This window comes from Rhagoletis pomonella, unplaced genomic scaffold (genome assembly GCF_013731165.1).
Source record: "Rhagoletis pomonella isolate Grant_MI unplaced genomic scaffold, Rhpom_1.0 Rhpom_scaffold_00002, whole genome shotgun sequence".
NCBI classification, from domain to species: Eukaryota; Metazoa; Arthropoda; class Insecta; order Diptera; family Tephritidae; genus Rhagoletis; species Rhagoletis pomonella.
The window spans coordinates 60,954,983-60,968,815 of record NW_023458556.1 but is presented as its reverse complement, the minus strand read 5'-3'; positions in this window follow the sequence as shown (position 1 = coordinate 60,968,815).

Sequence of the window (13,833 nt, the reverse complement as noted above, 5' to 3'; positions counted from 1 at the left end):
ATTTAATGTTCGGCTCCGCCCGAACTTAGACTTTCTTACTTGTTTTTCTCTCAATTTGATTATTTTTTCTTAAATGAAACTTAATAAAATTTTCAAGAGACCAGTTGAGCCCGAATATTGAATTTTTTCTTGTTTGTATCCTGTTCTAGTTAATAAATGTTACATAATAAAAACGAGTTGAAAACAATTTCATAAAAAAAAAATGTTATCAAAGTGAGTGAAAAATTAAATCTCCAGTGAATTGTGAACACTAAATTCCAGTTTTTAACCATTGTGCGATGGGTGCACAAATTTATGATTAGGCATAAATACATATATGAAAATACGATCATATGTACATACTTATGTATATCGCTACCTAAAGGTGAAAAGTTGCCAAGTCCACTTTTTTTCAAAATTTAGTTTTTGATGCTGAATGACAGATAATTAGAAACTATATCGATTTTTCGTCTCTCCTGAACAATTTCAAAAAATGGACTTGGCACCTTTTCAACTTTAAGTAACGATATTTCGTTTTACATTATTTCGAATCGCTGAACTATGTTTCAGGCCTTAAGATTTAAGAGTGATATTTCCGCATAGCAAACATTTTTCTTGTAGATCCATACATACGTACTTATTGCACATAAGAAAGTAAAATATTTCCTGGAAAATTTTTCTTATACATATGCATTCTTTCTCTTATGAAGGCGACGCATAATGGAAAGATTCCCCAGTAGCAAAAGGTAATAGCTAGGAAATGAATCTGTAATAGTAAAGTGAGGGCCTAACTACTGAATTGTTTGATGAATTTTAACACGGCCGATGTCCTACGAAATTCATATCTTACAAAATTGCAAACCTCAAAGTGGTATTAGTTGCCTGGGAATATCAGTTTATCAGTTATTTGCATCTCTGACTCGCGTATGCAGGGATATGAATCGATCAGTTGACCGTCTTCCTAGGAAGTTTAGAAATTAGCAACTCGCATATGCAGGGATATGATATCATCAGTTGAGCGCTACACTGGTTCATATGAATTTAGTATTCAAATTTCTTGAAAAGGACAAGAACAAAAAATGTTTTTCTCTTACAACGAAATGACCTCGTTCTCTGCCCCACGACCTATTAAAAGAAATGTCAATTCAGTGTTACAGGAACGAAGTTTTAGCGATAAATAAAAAAAGATCGCCAGGGTAGAAATTTAGAAATTTATTATAACTACACGGTTATACAATTATGGAATCGAATACTTTGGTGCTAGAAAATCGTTTTCTTTAAGCATTGCTATCTTGTCAGCGTTCTTTTTATACATATGGGCAAATCTAAAAAACAGGTAACCTTGGTGTTTTTTTAGCTTTATTTTCACTGTTGGAAACTATATCAAGCTGGTTGCTTTTGGATATAATTCATTGACGTATACTTGAAGCCTCAAAAAAAATTTGGATCAAGTTGCCGCATAACTTTTGAATTATAGGTGTTTAAATAAAAAATAATAATGAAAACAAGTGAATTTTTTATGTAATTTTTAAGAGGTGAAAAATTAATTATGCCATAACTTTTGAAGCACACCATATACTGATTTGAAATTGTATGTGCAATTAGTACTTATGTGTACACTTCAGATGTAGTAGCTAAGAAAAGTGTGCATTAAAAAATAACGAAATGGCAAGTAACTCAAAGTCTGTAATTCCACATTTCACAATTTTCAAAATTTTCGGTTTATCGCGTATATTTTTTGAAGCATTTAAGTTTAAGAACTTTTTAAGTATGTATTGTATACTACAAACAATTACGAATAATTTCATACCTGAGCAAGAGCTGTGCTTTCAGAATAAACCAACTTTTAAAGATAAAATATTCTGCGATCTTGAGCGTAATTTTTATTCCAAAAACACTTTAATTAAAGCCACATTTGGAAAACACGTCGAAACGATCTAAATCTTTCTATAACTGCTAGTCCTTATAAAATTACATATACCTGTAAAATGATTAAAAAAATGTATCCCTAGAAGTGTGTAAAAACCCTGATTTACTACTCTTAATGATGCTACTTCTTTTAGTCAGAATATTTCGAGAGTGGTATCAAAGCAACTTTTTTTCGACAAATGTTCTGATAGTTGCTCTTACTTAATTGGAGCCTTCTGAATTCAATGGCGTCATAAGTTTTACCCTATTGGCTCCACTTTTCGAGATAGCGGTACTTGAAACTTTCCTTAAATTTTAACTATTTTATAAAAAACGTCCCTGGGTTTTGAAGATATTTTACTAAAATTTTGCACATAACCGTTTTTTAATATTACCTTAACTATTCCATAAAATCATCGAAATCGGTTCACTAAAACATATAGCTCCCATACAACTGATTGATCTGAGACGTTGTTTTGCGTTATAACTCCTTCAATTAAACAGGTTAAAATTGAGTATAGGTTCAATTTAACATATAGCACGCATACAATTTATTATTCAGATATGAAGTTAGAGTTATTGCGCAAAAACACATATCTGAGTAATCAGTTGTATTGGAGCTATATGTTAATGTTAACCTATTTCGATAATTTTAAGGAATAATTAAGGTAATATTAAAAAACTGTTATGTGCAAAATTTTAGTAAAATAACTTCAAAATTGAGGGAGTTATTTATAAAATAGTTAAAATTGAATCAAATTTTCAAGTACCGTTATCTCGAAAACCGGAGCCAATCTGGTAAAACAGGGCATGCCATTGAATTTAGAACATCCCAATTAAGTGAGTTCAACTTTCAAAATCTTTCCTCAAAGTTTACAACTTGAACAGCGTAATTTCAACCCAGCTTATTCTTTTGTTTTCTATTTTATGCTTATTCCTCGTCTAACTTTTGAAGCACTTGATGAATATGAATTACACTTATATTAATAGATTTATTAAGAGATTACGAATAAAATGATATATAAAACATATGTAGGTGTGCTCACAAATTTAAAAATTAAAATTTTTTGTTTGAAAGTGTAGCTATTTTTTAGATTTGCCCATATACATTTGCTTTTATGTAGTTATTGAATTACATTGGATATGGTACAGGAAATAGCTTTCTTATATGCAATAAGTGCTGTACACAATTGGGTAGTAAAATAAATTGAGCATGAATAAGTAAGTACTATATATTTTATGTAGGTTAGGGTGCGTCAAATTGTTTGGACAAAAATTTTTTGATAAATCGTTTAGTATTTTCGGATTCTATAATTAATACTAAGAGCAGCCGTTTCGTAAACTTGCCAGCGCATTTTGTAAATGAAAATAAACTTTTTAACAAACGTTTATTTATTTTTTTCCCTTTTTTTACCATTTTACAATAGTTCGACAGTCTACTGTCTATTTATTTTTATAGTACAATCAAAAACTCTGATGGCGCACTATGTTCAAAACTACACTCTGTTCCCACCCTTAGAAAATATAAATAGACCAGGCATCAGCGGTTTTCTGGTGGAACTGCATCGGACCCCCCAACATTTTTGTATCGTATCTTATGAACAGTTAACGCGGAATTCTGCAAAAATTTAACTAAACGAGTAAAGAAGTATAAGTTCTGGCGGAAACAGACTTTATTTGTATACATACTGTTACACAAAAAATTGAGCGTACAGTTTTTCTCTTTGTTAATATTCGCAATGTTTTACAAGCTAAAAGTTTATAGCTATATTTTAGTAAATCCCATTTGAATCCAAGAATGCAACTGTGTACAAAAATTAAGAAAAATCTGCAAAGTTTCAGCAAAATCGCAAATTTTTTAATAAGAATTTCTAAAAGAAAAATAAGGTATGCAGTTTTATAGCCCATCAATAGTATAATAATGTGCAAATTTTAAATATCCAAAAATTCGCGTTGATTTTTGAAGATTTTTTTTTTTGTTGACTGTCCTACTTTTTTTTTTATTCTGAAAATAAATACTTTATATTGGAAAAAATGCGTAGGATGGTCAACAAAAAAAAATTCTCAAAACTCAACGCGAGTTTTTAGCCATTTGAAATTTGCACATTATTATACTAAAATTTAATGGGCTACATATAAAACTGTATACCTCTGAAACTTTGCAGAATTTTTTCTTAATTCTCCAGTTTTTTTGGATTGGGGCGTTTGCTAAACTATAAGCCTTATTGTAATACAAAATTAACAAAAAATTCTAGCATGTAAAACATTGCGAACGTAACGAAACATATGTGTACTAGGGCGGGTCGCAAACACAAAATGTTTGATACGCAAATTGTATAGGTCTTAAAAGGTGCTATTCTAATGCCTAGGTGCTATTGTAAATCCTATTTCTCTGCGACAATATCTTCAGTCTGCGGAATGAGCTTGAAAAATTTAATATAGGAGTGGGAATACCAATTTTTTTAATTTTTACAACGACTTGCGTAGGATTGACTTTCAAACTCATTTGCTATAAAAAAAAATTAAATTAATTGTGCAAACTAAAAGTAAGTTAGTCAATATTTTAATTAATTAATCTTTCTTTCCTAATTAATCTATTAATTGATTATAATATTGATGTAAGTAAAATCAAATTTGGCCAATTTATTTTTTTCTTTATGATTTTATTATAGGAAATAAGTTCCGGATTTGATCTAAACAGGTCGTTTTAAAAATTTTTAAAATTGGTATTCACATACTAATTTGAAATCTTTCAAGCTCATTCCGCAGACTGAAAATATTGTCGCAAACAACCCGGATCGTTTTTATAGAAAAAGGTATTACATAAATAGCACATTTTAAGACCTACACAATTTTCGTATCAAACAGTTTGTGTTTTTGGACCCACCCTAATTTATAACCAGTGCACGTATTAAATATGTATCGTTTTTTCACCTTTCTGTGAACTAAATTATAACCAAAGCTGCTTTACCCCGATGCTCAATTAGACTTAATGAAAAACTAAATCGAGTTTGGCGGAAATCGGTAAGCCAACTTTTCTTGGATAAAGGGCCAAATTTCCTTGATATATCTCGTGTTTTACTCGAGTTATCGTGTGTACGGGCGGACGGACAGACAGACGTGACCTAATCAATTTCCTTTTTCATTCCGAGCATTTTGGTATATACAAACATATGTATGCGTGTATATGTCTATTTCTATCTCGATTCCTTTAGGCTAGAACAAAGGTATACATAATACCCTTGTGCGCAAGTGCGCTTGGGTATAAAAGTGACCGTCCGCGTCCGGCCTAGAAAGACACCGCTCAAAAGATGTTAATTTGTAGTAGGAAAAAATGTCCGCCCAAGGGGAGTGTCCGTCGTAGGAGTATTCGTTAGGAGAGGTTACACTGTATATGTGAAACTTTTTACGGATTATAAGAATTTGATAAATGTTTTCATGGATATTAGTATAATTATGTAGACGCCTTATTTCATACACTAGCGTAGTTATATTATTATTTAGTGTTTTCGTAGATTTTTTCCTTTGTTTTTTTATTTTATTTTTATTTTTTATTTTGTTTGGATAAGTGCAAGGTTAAGCTTTTTTAAAGGCCTACTGGCATCAAAACTCATCACACAGGCCGATAAACAGTTTCTTCTTCTTTTACTCAATTATGCCTCTTTTGCCTAATATTACACATATTTTCGTGTACCATTATTGGGTTTGCCATTTTTGTTTACTTATTTTCATTAACTATTTATTATTTCTAATCGCTGTTACTTTTTTAAGCGTCATTCGCGTCGTTGCATTGAGTTGTTATTTTTTTCACAGTCATTCAATCTTCTTCTTTACGATTTTTTACTTTTTCTCATCACGCATCTTTCAATTATCAAATGTATGCATGTACGTACATGCGTGCAATTATATTTAACAGCGTCTATTTTTGTTTGTTATGCTTTCTTGAAGGTCAAGTTTACCTAAACAATTATTATTTGGCTTAAATTTGTATGACAATTACTATGCAGTAGGGTAAACAGATGGCATAAAGTGCTGTTTTGCAATTAATTAAAATATTAGGGCTATTCGCGATCCGGTGCAAATGGCCTAGCATCATTGCATTGCAAATTTGTATTGCAAATTATTTGCAATACACAAACAAAATACACGCATTTGCATTTGTCATGGCTTGGCAAATTTGCAATACCGAAAATCCATAGCATAAAAATGCTATGCATTGCATTCATAAACAAAACCAAAGCTGATGCACAAAAATTGTTTTGCAAAAGCTTTGCCATGACAGTTAATTAAAGGTCGCTCACAATCCATGGCATATTTCTGCAATTGCATAAATTTGTCAGCTCTTATACACCGAATCGCGAATAGCCCTATTGTTCTATTTAGTTAGACAAGCCTGGCAGAGTTTCATTAGCTTTTTAAAGCAAATAAAAATGCCTTGAAAAAGCCTTGAGTGTTGCGAAACGCCCAATACTTCGTTTGTATAAGTATTAAAGTAAACTTTGTGGCGCATACCATAACATACATACATAACTACCTCAATTCTACTTAAATAGTATACATACTAATATAATATAACAGATTTGTTTTGCAGTTTATTTTTTTATGTCTGAAAATACGCCGAATCAGTCAAAACACCTTCTTTGGTTGATGATACTAACAGCCTCAGAGATCAAATGACAACTCCGAGAATAATTCGACTTAGGATTAGGAATCGACGTATAAAAGGTTTTCTAATGTTTTAATGTTAATCCTGTTGATCCTGTTGAAGGCACTATCGAACTCTTTTTGTAAGTCGTAAAATTGACTTTCTGATTTCGTGTCTATTTTCGTTAACATAACTGTTTTTTTATGTAGATTACGCTGTGAAATCAAATTATTCAAATGTTTTAGCCAAAGAGTTTGCTGAGAAAATTATTCAAGCAGTGTAAATTCAAATCACGCATGCATTCAAATCAGGCGAGCATGCAGTTAGTAACTATGTATATGCAGATATGCAAACAATTTTTAAAAATTATGCAGAAAAGGTTGTTAGGTAACTTAATTTCAGCTGCTTTGCATTTTCGCTATAATATGATGGTTTTTGTAAATATAATAATAATAAAATTGCAAACATTTCATTAGAGCATACGTTTTTTAACAAAAGTGCCAGAAACTGGTAGCCTAATGAAAAATTATTGACGAAGCAAATCGTTAATTAACGGGTTTATTAAGAGAAATTTGGATGAGTGAACTGATACGATTCGAAATGTGTATGTATGTATAATTATGCACTAGACGGTAGCAGAAAAAATCGACCCACAAGTAAGTTTACCAGGTTGGATTTTTCATACTGAACGATCGAACTTGTATACAATTGTATTTTTTATGCATCAATTTAATTTTTACTCCAAAGAAACTTACATGGCGCATATTTGCTGCAAGAGTGTCAATCCAAAAAATCAAAAACTCGAGAAAAACTGCATTAAAGTTTTGAATTTACATATCGACGGCTGAGTGGAAGATCGACTTATCTCTGCAGCCGGTTCGAAAGGCCTATCTCAGAAAATTTTCAAGTACGCCCTACTTCAGAATTTGGTTCAAGAACGTCCTAATTCAGGATTGGAGTGAAAAAACCCCTATCTCAGAATTTGGTTCAAAAACGCCCTATCTCAATTGAAAATATAAATATATATATATATGTTTAGACCAAAAATAAAAGCGGTTCCGAAGAGCCTAGTCTACCAAAAGCATATTGTAGGGGCTAATAGAGCTTTTAATGCTGATTAAAATGAAAACTATTTATACATTTTCCGTCCTCACAATTCCTTATTTGAATCATTTTTTCTAGGTGAATCGGATGATGGTTTCTTTGTAGGCCTGAAAGACTTTTCCATCCGTCAAAGCATTTTTCTTAAATTTTAGATCTACGAAGGTGGAAACTGATAAGATGGTATTTTACCGTTGTGACAAGGTCAACAGGTGGAAACTGATAAGATGGTATTTTACCGTTGTGACAAGGTCAAAAAGGCGATGCAATTTTTATTTTCGCTATGTGGTTTCCACATTGTTCAGTACAAATTGTTAAACTTTTGGGAAAGCATCGTCTTATTCGTACCTATTGTGAAACATATTCATAGTCGAAATAATGTTGATTCAGCTTTCTTGACAGATATTCTGTTTGAAATTATGTCAAAAAGCCGCACCTAACCTTAGTGGCGACTTTATTTTGACTACGAATACCGCGCATTGTTTTTAGACGATATCATATATCAAATATATTTTTTTCCTAAACTTGAAATGTAAATATGTATGTATATTATGGCGAAGGTTTAATGTATGTATAGAATCGGTATGGAGTACCGAAACGTTAATACTGGTACATATTCGCCGCGTAAACTTTGAAATTTCGATAAGAAAACACAATTGCAATTTCTATTCGATATTCCTCTATTAGTAGGGCTCATATAACTTAAATAAGAATTTAAGTGAATATACTTACAAGTCCAAAGCCCTTATACAGTGAAACCCGGTTAAGTACCCCCCCGCTTAAGTACCTAAACCGCTTAAGTTCCCAACATTTTTGGGCACCGTGAATTTTTTAATGTATTCTGAAGCAAATCCTTATTTTAAGTACCTCCCCGCTTATGTACCCAACCCGCCTAAGTACCTACATTTTTCGTACCCCATTTACCATTTTACTTATAATTTTCCCCTTTTAAGTGCTTTTTTTTAATTTCTTAAAATATTTGCATATTTTGAAATTCAGTGGCAGCGCTACACACCTTCGGCAAAAAATTCCAAAAATTCAACGGTAATCTCAGCCACTTGAAACTTGCGCATTATTACACTAAAATTGAATGGGCTATAAACCTCATACTCATAAAAAATTTAACACTTCTGGAAAACAAGCTTGAAATTTTGATACAATTTTTTCAGTGTTCTATTTCAAGTTTATATGGTATTTGTTAGGGAATGAATTTTTTTTAATTGAAAAATTTTAATAACTAAAAAATAAAAATAAGTGGCAAACAATATCATTTTGAATTTGGTCCAAAATGACATGCCCTGTATAAATATGTATAATCAATGACTTTTTGATTTAATTCTTGTGAAAATTATATAACATTGCTTTATCTGTTGCTTAATAAAGTTTTTCTTTATGTGTTTACTTGTTTAAATAATGCTACGATCTTGGTTTTAAATTACGTATACTTCATTAAATGTTCATGTTTTATGTAACTACATCACAAATTATGTTCGCTTAAGTACCCGCATCGAGGTACTTAAGCGGGTTCTTTTAAGTACCCAACCCGCCTAAGTACCTCAAAAAGCTGAAATTTTTCGTGAGGTACTTAAGCGGGATTTACTGTATGTGGAATTGACGGACGGACAAAGGAGTGGGCTGAACTTTTAACTATTACACAAGGCAGTATTTTTCCTAAAATGCATCTCTGCAAGGAGTAACACTAATCGAAACGGATAAGTCAGTCAAGGACATAACAAGACGGACGTATTTGTAATTATATGTTATAGACCCAATCGATTATCTGTAACACCTTACCCTTCAGGGATGGATTAAGAATGTGAGGGCTCGAGGCCGCTATACATGTGGTGGCGCCTTTTTAAGTTAATAGTTACATAAAATTAATTGGAAAAATAATTATATTTTAATTTTAAAACTTTTCGTTAATTGGACTTTATACCACTTGTTTTCTTTTGAAATTCCCGCTTGGATTCCTTTGTACTTGCCGCTCATGTTGCATGCGGTATTAAACAGGAACCGTAAATAGCAATTATTTTATTCCAACAGTCAAACTTGGCTAGATATTTTTTAAGTTCGAAATAAAAGTCTTTCCGTATAGTAAACAAACCGCTTATCCAAATTAAACAAATTTGGTACCAAATGAAAGAGGACTTAAATAGCTTTTCAACAGAAATAACGATTTTTTTTATAATTTAATACAAAAGAAATGCATATACCCGACCTAAGGTTTGTTTTATGGTAATTAAAAAACATTTTTTATTTAAATATTTTTCAATAGCTGGCTTTCCCCGTTTAAATATTTCAGTTTTAAAGATATTTTAGTCCTCTTTTAGTTGATACCAAACTTGTTTAATTTGGATAAGCGGTTTGTTTATTATTAAGAAAGGACTTTTATTTTCGACTTAAAAATATCTGGCTAAGTTTAGCTGTTGAAAAAAGTAACTGTTATTGACGGTCCCTGGTATTAAATGACCGAATCCGGCAGTCTCGTTTATGAACAGAGATGAATAGTACGGATATTTTGCCATTTTGATCCGGCTTATTATTTCTGCCTATACTTTCTCACCTTCAAAGTTATTATTTCCCCGCAGGTGGCTGCCCCTCAAAGTTATTATTTCCACGCAGGTTGTTTATTAATAATTCCAGTGCCCTCGTCCCTTATTTTCATACTCTGTTATATGTCCGGGGGTCATTCTGAGCTATTAGTTCCAACGTTCCACGGAAATTTCCATTATTGGATAAGTCGAGAATCTCACCAGAGCCAGATGAAGCTAAGCTAGGTTCCGCAAAACGTATTGATTGTGCTGACAAATCTTCTTAATACCCAGCGATCTTTTCTGTAATCTCTGAAAAATTATTTTTTTGTTCTTTCGTCATCACATGCGCTAGCCCGTCAGCACTGCCCTTAATAGTGCCGTTGTTTCATCATTATGCGCGGCGGTAAAATATTTTCCACTGATATACTATGCTTCCCTACATATTCTGATTCTTATTTAATTGGGGTTTTAATGTTGTGTTCTTACCGCCGACCACTTTACCGTCGTCCGCTACGCTACCAGAGAGATTAACGATGGCCAAGTTCAGAAGTCTCGCTAGATAATAGTCCTGTTCACGTATTCATTATCCACTAAAATCCAGTAAGAACTTGCAAGAAACAAGCAAAAGAGAGAGAATTGAGAGAGCAAAAATGACAGCTGAACTGCAAGTTTTACTAGATTTTTACTGAACAAATTTTTACTGGTAACTATTTGCTGAACAACTTATGGCATGATGCTTAATGCAATTCACATTAGGTAGGTTCAGAAGGCGCAGCAGTTGAGCGCAACCGTTGCTAAAAAAAAATAGTGATCGTTATGCGTCTTCTGAACGGCTTGATACATTAGATGTCAAATTCAACTCTCAGAGGTATACACCAACATGTGGTCTCAAATGATCAGAAAAATATTACGATTATCTAACACGCAACTGTTCAGTTGATCAGAAGTACGCAACAAGGCGTTCAGAAGGTGCAATGGCGCGAGTTACTGAGCTGTTACGCCTTCTGAACGAGCCCATTACCAAAAGAATAGTTTGTGGTGCTTTGACAAAATAAACCTATTTAAATATATCGAGGGCTTATATTCAATACCCTCTATCTGAAATTTTCACAAAAACAACTTTGTGATGTTAGAACCCAACTGGGACTTACCTGTCATCACTGATGTCATTTCTAACTTTGCAATTTCAAAGTAAATTCTTCTGTCAAGCTTTGTACAAAGTCAGTATTAACATCACCGATGACAGTTAAGTCTAAGGTGGATTTTTATATCAGAATCTCATTTTTGTGAAGAATGCAGATAGAGTTTATTGAATATAAGCCCTCGATATGTATATTAAGATGGAAAACAGTGTGACCGTTTTGATCCAAGTGGATCAAAACTGATACATTTTTCGATGAGTTTTGGAGAGATACTTTTTTTTCAATTTTGATACTTTTCCAAATACAAATGAAAAAATTCTGTAAATTGTTATGCATTACAAAATGTCGTGTACCTGTGGCACACGTACATCCGAAAGTTCATTGTCGTTCTCTGAACGAACCTTTCATGTATTGTGATTCATGGTCCATGTCGAAAAATGTGAACAAACGAACAGTATCATAGCGCTGCATTTTTTTATTTTCGCTATGTTCCATAAAAAAAATTAGGGCTTGGTACTCGGCAATTCGGTGCTCGGCAAGGCCCTGTTTCCACAGGAAAACACCAATGTCATGATAACCATGTCACAAAATATATTTCCAATGGATACCGCCTTATTGCTTGACATCTATTGCAGGCAATTTGATAGTTTGACAGCCATATTTTCACTTGATAGAAAGCGTGCTGGTGGTTATATCGATGAAATATTAATATTATATCAAAATAAGAATCTGTTCCCTATTGGATTATTTATGACAACGTTTTAGGAAGTTATTCAGTAAGTTTGTTTAAGATTTAAATGTTTTTTAACAGCGAAATTGAGAGAATGTTGTCTGGCGGCGGCATGCGGCAAATGCTTATACATATCTAGACATCAAAGTGCCCACACACAACAGTTGGTAGGCAATAAAAATTGCAAGGTGTAACTGCAACTGAAATTGCGCAAATCGCACTCTTGAAATAATTCCAACTTGCTTGTGCAATACATGTTAAATTGTTTTGGAAAATGTTTTTCATAAAAATTATTGGTTTTATTCCATATTGATGCTTTGATACTTAAATGAAAAAAGTGATACATATTGATACATTTTAAGTCTCTTTTCTGCTACAATTTTTCACAAGCCCGCGGTCACACTGATGGGAAATACTATTTTTCTTAGAAAATTGCATCGGAAAATAACAAAATAATCAGCTGTTCATAAAACTTGCAACTACTTGCTGGTTTTGCGATTTCGTACTTTCTTGCATATTCCTCTATTGGAAGTAAACATTGGCTTAGGGCCAATTTCACAGTGCGTAGTTAACTCAGAATCGGCAATTAACTAGAGATTTTCAGTACAAAAATCCGTAGTTAACTGCCGATTCTGAGTTAACTACGCATTGTGAAATTGGCCCTTACTCTCCGCAATTTCGCTACTGGCAAGTTACTGGATATTTTTTGCTGGAGAATACGAAAACACAACTATTGTCAATCGTTCCCTGAAAAAGTAATGCAAAGTCAAAGAATACTAAAAGTGTATTTTTCCTCTGTCGAAGATGCGCTGCGTTCTCAAGGATGCTGAAAACAAATCTATGACAATATGCAGCCATATCGACAGCGGAAACGTGAATGTTGTGACGCTTATGTCATTAACCGACTTCCAAAAAAGGAGGAGGTTATCAGTTCGTCGAAATATTTTTTTATTTTATTTTTATGTATGTTACCGCATAACTTTCGACCACGTCAACCGATTCGATAATTCTTTTTTCATCGGAAAGGTAGTGCCTCAGAGGTGGTCCCATACTAATCTGGTTAAGATCCGATCAGTGGATCATGAGATATATATATATATTTTTTTTTTATATGAGAGTTGAAGTCGGTTTTTTTTTGCTAAAAATTTCTTGTTTCATGGCAAGAAACTTAAAAGGCAAATAAATTAAAAAGCTTATGTAAGTATATCGGGCATAAGTGGCCATATATTCGCACACAATGACTAATAAATTGATGTATGTGTGTATGTATTTAAACTGAATTTATTTTGTCTAAGTAATTACCTGCCAATTCAGCGATTCGTCACATTCGATTGTTTCTTTTGGTCAGTCAGTAGCAGTTAGCCAGAAGCAAAGTGGATACAGCTATTGTCATTGCAAAAGTGTCTAATTGCCAACGCCCAAGAATGATGCTTTCAACCATTTCAAGTGTCTAGGAGTTTCACTAGAACTCAGTTTTTGGTCATGGTGCATTTGGATACTATGAATATGAACTTCAGCACATTAATTAGTTTGGCTGATTGCGCTAAGTGGTTAGCAATTTGCTAATTGTAGTTTTATGCAATTTTCTTCATTTTTTTTAACCAACGGCTACCCAGGCCGATAGTTATATGCCTGACTCTTTAAGCTCGGAGTCGAGGACTACTTAAATAGGCTTATCTCCTACATGCTTAGCTGTCACTGCGTAAATTGAGCAGGGAGGTCTTCTTTCATCCTTTCTGTGGATAGTCGTGGTAGATGTAGGGATGCAAACGATATACCGATGTACGCCTTTTT